Below are 6,543 nucleotides of genomic sequence, written 5' to 3'. Positions count from 1 at the left end.
CACACACTCAAAAATATCTTGACTTTTTTCCATCAAGATCCATAATGAGTTCTTCCCTGACCCATACCACATCCTTCCACATCTCTCATATAGTTTTTTGTGTAATCTTGATAACTACACACAACTTCCTCTGCGTGACCACCTATCTACTAAACATTGTCTATAATGTGTATGCAGAACTCCATGGCACAAATTAGTTGAAAGCAAATTCAGCATGCAGTTGAGCGACTCATAGGAAGAAACAACAGTCTCCATGATCCATGAATTATTCTCTGAGAAATCAATAAAAAAGTTTTTAAAATGTTATTGAAAAAAAACTTTACTGGATCCCTCCCCTGATCCAGATCTGCATCAAACTTATGGAAATAGGTTGAGTAGTTTTTGCGTAATCCTGCTAACAAACAAACAAACAACCTCAGACTTAACCATAACCTCCTTGGAGGCAGTAATCATAACCTTCATACATCAGCTAAGTGGGGCCTGTAACTGACTAATCCTTGCAGAAGTTGTTGTCACTCTTCCATGCTGCCCTGTCCTGCTATTCGGCACCTAATATCCACCGGTCAGCTGCTGACCCTCAGATTGGTATGAAACTGAAATCACCATCCGAGGAATTCAAATATGACATGAGACTCCTTCCACAGAAGTTGTACAGAGGACAAAGATTACGTAACACACAATTACCGTTGACCACCTGCAGTTACATGTCGGTCCCAATGATCTGGACAATTTGGCAACCGACCACTTCAGACGTATCTCATCCCTTGTGCCATTTCAACACATGTGGATGCTGCTTTCGTTTGTGAATTGTGTACTTTCAACACACTCGTCTTACCAAAAAGTCATCGCTGGAATAAAACTCAGAAATAAATCCTTAAGTGCCTCATGCCTCGTGGGTTTGGAGCCTTTGAGGCTGCGTGAGTCCAGAGAGATGTCCTAATGTAGCAGGCAGAGACCAAATGGCCGGTTCCCTCCACAGTAGTTGACCTCCTCTTACTCCTCTGGGGCGAGAAAGCCTGAGTGCAGTAATGGCTCTCAGCCTGCTAGATAATGTCATCTGACACGCTCTGATTTGGGAGAGGTAATTGCACCCCACACTGTTGTAATTTCTCATTCATGCATGTTTGAATGGTGACTTATGCCACTAGTAATTGCCCAAGTCCACTGACTGCAATCCTGTCCTGTGATAATCTACCTAATGGGCGCTTTCTCTATTTCACGCAAGGAATATTGAATTAAAGTTTAAAGTTTAAACAGGCAGTGTTTATTATTTGTTCCTCCGAGCAGAGTGAAGTCATTCTTGCCTCAGTTCTTTTGATGATGCCACAGATTTAACAGTCTTTCAGAGTTTTCATTAAAATTGATTGCGACCGTGACATAATTGTCTTCTTGGGCCTCGTAATGCAGCACGTGTTAATGTTATCTGTCCATTGTGTGATGTATTGTCCTGCTCTTCTGTCTCTGTTTAAACAGGTGGACACAGCGTCTGTTGTGGCGTTTGTTAGATCTCAGAGTTGGCATGTGAGGTGATCTACTCTGCCATATTGTATATGTCAGTGCAGTGTCTCTTTGTTCCAGGAGCAAATGTGGAATCATCCTGACACATCATGCAATTACACTGAGCTATTTCTGCAGGAATCCCAGACGAATGGTGATGTTATAAACCTCACATATTGCTGAGGCCCAACCCATGTTGTGGACTTAATCTTTTTCTTTTGGATTCAAATTTCCTCCGTAATTGCATTAAAGAAAGTCTTTAAAGTAAACCAGCAAAGGCGAAAGGCACTGCTGCTCCATGGGGGGGGCCACAGTATAGGAAATAAGACCCCCAAATGCAATGTAGTAAAAGTGACTCCCCACCTGTGCCTTGTAAAGACTTTCCAGGCTGTTGTTAAATGGCATGTCTGCTGAGGGCTGCAGCTCCGTGGGGCAACTGTTTCAGGTTTAGCTGTGGGACAACAACATTATAACTTGTGCATTGAATATTCAACACATTTGAATAGGCTGTGGTATTAATAAAATGGTCAAGAGGGAGTTAAGATCATTTAATGTCCCAAACCAGCCAAAAGAATGTGATTATTAATTTAAGTTTACATTATGTGCAAAGCTCTTTGAGAATAGAGCACTAAACTCTCCCACTCTCCATGATCCTGAATGTACAGAGCTGCACATACAAACCCACCAGGCTCTGCCCACCTAATGCCCATGCCATGGAAAGGGCAAGGGAATTTAAAGCATGTCATAGAATGTGAAAAGGGATTTAATACTTAGAGCAGCTCTGTTGATTCCCCTCTGTTCTCCCTGTTTTACTTCATGCACACAAAGTTAATCTGTAAGGGAAAATGTATATTACAGCTTAAGGGAAAATATGAAATTTTAAGTGGATTGTTATATCCTTATGTTTTAATTAATAAGTGAAAACCCTCTGGACGCCTGCAGTCTCATCACAGAGTCGTACCACAGTGATCATCCCAGCCAGTCCAACCTCCTGCTCCTCCTTTACATTTCTTGGAACACATAAAGTATAGCTGCCTGAGGCAAAAACTGGATAGTAACACCTTTTAATATGCCTACCTACAGCAGCCTTTAGTTTGCCTGACACCTAGAGGGGGGGGCTTTAAGCTGTGTACCTCACAAACTATTTGAAGCAGTGACCCCTCTAAAGCCTATTAGACTTTTGGTGAAAGCTGACCTATACCAGCTGAGAACATTGCCGCTGAGTAAGCGTATAAGTTAAGTGCTACGACCCTGTGCACCCTCTTGTTTGGACCAAGCCAAGCATGGTGGCCAAGAAAAGTTCCCCATTTCGCACCAGGAAGGATGTGACTGCTGATGCATACCAGATGAGGAGACACTGGATGGAATTGCAAAGCAGCTGTAGCCATTTGTGATATAGGAAAATATTTTATGTGCAACACATGTGGTGCTGGGGCTGCATGTGTTGTTTTCAGCATAACAGGAAAGTAGAAACGCTCTGATGGTTTCAGGTGTGTACAGAATACATAATATAGTGGCACAGTATTTTCCTGCAGTATTTGGCTTTACACTGCACTATTGCCTGATATCGGACTGGGTACCCATTACAAAAAACAAACTGAAATCTGACAAAATAGATGTACCACAATCAGAACCTTTCAGTGGTGGATGAACTACTCAAACATTTAAATTAAAAGTAAAAGTACAATTAAGTAGACAAAAACTCAAGTAAAAGTATGGGTACCACATTTACTCGAGTAAAAGTAATTAAGTGCTTGCTTTTGAATATGTTTAGAAGTACTTTAAAAGTATTAAAAGTAAATTAAAAGTAAAAGTATTAAAAGTAAAAAGTACTTACCAAGGCTAACCTATTCCCTTATGCAACAGTCACTATATCAACTGTGCCAACTGCATCAATACAATGATAATACATATCATGTTAACATAGAATGCTGAAGATGATGCCAATGAAAACACTTGTATTGTCAAAATAATTAATTGCTGAGTCTAATTATTGTTTACTTAAAAAAAACGACATTGTGAAAATGTAGTCGAGTATAAAGTAGAGATATTAGCTAATACGTGTCGCAGAGTAAAAGTGAAAAAGTAGCTAGGACGCAGCCAGTTCTGGACTGAGGAGATCCATAAGAAGCGACTCTTCTCTTTGACCGAGTTCATTCTGGTGCTGTACTTGGTGTTTCCTCGACTCGAGCCTCATTGGAATCAGGTATTGTTTTCCATGCTCTCAGACGTGACATCATTCACTCCTAACATCAGTTGTACGCACACTACCCACGGATTGCGTACGAAGGTGAAAATAAATGTAGGACTGAAGATTGGCCTGTTCAAAATAAATGAAGTTGTACCGTCTCGTCAGGTTTCATTCTCAACTGCCGTCATTGCACCAAAGAAAGAGATATAATATAAATAACTTGAAAAAGACGAAGATTTCGTATGTGTGAGACGCTGTAGTCACAATAGTTGTTATTAAAACCAGCCTATTGGAACAAGCAGCAGGCAGTGATGGGCTTTTATCCCTAATGCTCTCTGACTCAAACAATAGGTCACATTTGGCAACATAGCAGCATTATGTAAAAGCCTTCACAAGCACATTGTATCTGCTAATCAAGCTGTGGATCTCTCTGTGTGTACAAAACTAGAAGCACCGTCCAGGAGGAGCGATGCTGCCATGACTTCAAAGCGCACAAGAGGACGGATCAGAAATAATGCCGCCAACAGTTTTCAGAATGCACACGATCAACATTCTGCACACAAACCATCTTTTATCTCACAACTCGATTAAATGCCAGAAAGCAATCTCCCTCATAAACAGACAAAGGGGAAATTAGATTTCAGAGGCTTTTAGGATTTTGCTTGTGCTTTAATTTTGCATTACTCCCTGAAACATGTAGCCCTTCAGCTCAGTTTCAGCCACGACCTTTTCAAACACAGTGCTTTTGTTTTACACAGCACTGTTTATTGTTTACAGGCCACTGATGACATTTCCCTTCTTTGCCCAGTCATAAAATAAACACGACCCCAACCACTAATAATAACTCCACTCAATGCCTGGGTGAGAATAATGTAAAAGTAGCTGTCAGTGACATCTAGGGGTGAAAACTTGTCTATTGCAGGTTATAAATAAAATGCTGAGGATCCAGATAGCCTAAATATGGATGCATCCAAAACATCCAATAATGGCAGCCAGGCATTTGTGAAGGTCGCCTGAGATTAGACTTTATTTTCCCAAAGGAAATTTGTGTACACAAACAGCATCTGTTGTCAAAAAGGCAGTAGCATGCTGTATATATACTGGCTTTCACCTGTTCACTTACACAGCACACATACTGCTATCAAATAACACAGCACACCGCCCACTGTATAACACATACTGTTAAAATATACATGGTGTTTTTAGTCCTTAGAGAGGAGGTTATGTTCTCATCTCTATTTGTCTGTGATCAGGATTACGCAAAAACTATTCGAACGATCTCCATTACAAGTCCTCGTTTGAGGAAGTCCTCATTTAGTTTTGGTGCAGATACAGACCAGGGGGCGGATCCAGGGAGTTTCCCCCCATTCGTTAACATTTGAATTGATTTCTCAAAGAATAATTTATAGACTGTTGCGCCTTGTTGGAGGTATGTGCCCTTCTAGTCCATCATACTGGTTTCTGGTTATCCAGGTTAAATTCATGGCTTCATAAAGCAAATTCATACTGTACATGGTTCATATTTTCTTCAGTTACCAACATTAACCAGCTTCCCAATATGCCTTGCATGTTATAGTCAGTCACTCTTTTCACGCAGCAGAAATGTCTTGACAGGCTAATGTTTGCTTTTATTTCTCACAAATGGCTGGAGTCCATGGCCAGGTAGTCATCTATTAGCTACAAGTGTCAGGGATTACTCAAACACTTAATAGGCTGCCACAGAGCAAGAATTGACAAAAATGTTACCTGTGCAAATTACATTCTAATCAACTGTGACAGCTCTGAAGTTACATCGTGCCAGAGGAGTGTTGTTTTAACTTGACAGTGATTTTTGAAGCCTTACTTGGTGACATTGTTGAAATACAATGCATAACGTATGACACTACAGATATAAGTTCGATAATCACCTTAAATAATTATTATTATACAACCCAATACCACAGCAGGGTCTTAAAATCTACAGTAAAGAACAATGTTCACCACAGTATCAATAAAAACAGCACATTCTGAAAGATAGGGTGAGTTTAAGATATTTGGGTTTGGAATAAACTTCATTTGTGAACCTTAATAAAAAAACTCAAATAGAATAAAGACCTTAAGACTCAATGGCACCAATTCACCAGAACTCTAATTGGCCTTTAAACCACAACCGAATCTCCCTTTTCCTAGAACTGATTTTCACACACATCAAAAACCATCACGCTGTTGAACACACCCACAACATATGGTCCCCAGACAGTGCTGAGCAACGCCAAGAGGCAAGCAACAGTGAAGGGATTGAATTATTAAAATGAGAGTTTAGAGAATAACCCTGCCCTCCAGCTTCTGAAACTATAAGGCTGTCCAAAATGTAAACTGTCTTCAAATAAAGACAGCAAATAAAGCTAAATTGAAATCACGTACAGTTCAAACTAAAGAAAATTGACAAAAACCTGAGAAAACAATCCTGCATTAAAAAATACAGTGAAAACCATAGAGATAAACAGCACTCAGAATCAATAATGGCTACTTGAAGAGAGTGTATAATCTAACCCTGGGACCAGCGGCGCTCTGTCTCTATTAAGCCAACGAGCGCTAACTCATAAGTACTTTAAACACTGCAAAATATGGAATTGATTGTGGGATATTTTAAAGTCGGGATAATGGTCTCATTACACCAAGATTTAAAATGTATTACCAGCTGTATGGGACGGAGCTCTGCAGCATCATTAGCTGGTGTACAGTCAAATTCCTCAGAAACCACAATATGATCCATAAAAGTCAGGTTGGATTTATGCCAAACCATCACACATCTTACCATAACTTTACCCTCACCACTCTCATTAACAAACATAAGAATGTTTGATGTTTAATAG

This window comes from Pleuronectes platessa, chromosome 6, assembly GCF_947347685.1.
Source record: "Pleuronectes platessa chromosome 6, fPlePla1.1, whole genome shotgun sequence".
In the NCBI taxonomy this organism is placed as follows: Eukaryota; Metazoa; Chordata; class Actinopteri; order Pleuronectiformes; family Pleuronectidae; genus Pleuronectes; species Pleuronectes platessa.
This window is presented reverse-complemented; position numbering follows the sequence as displayed.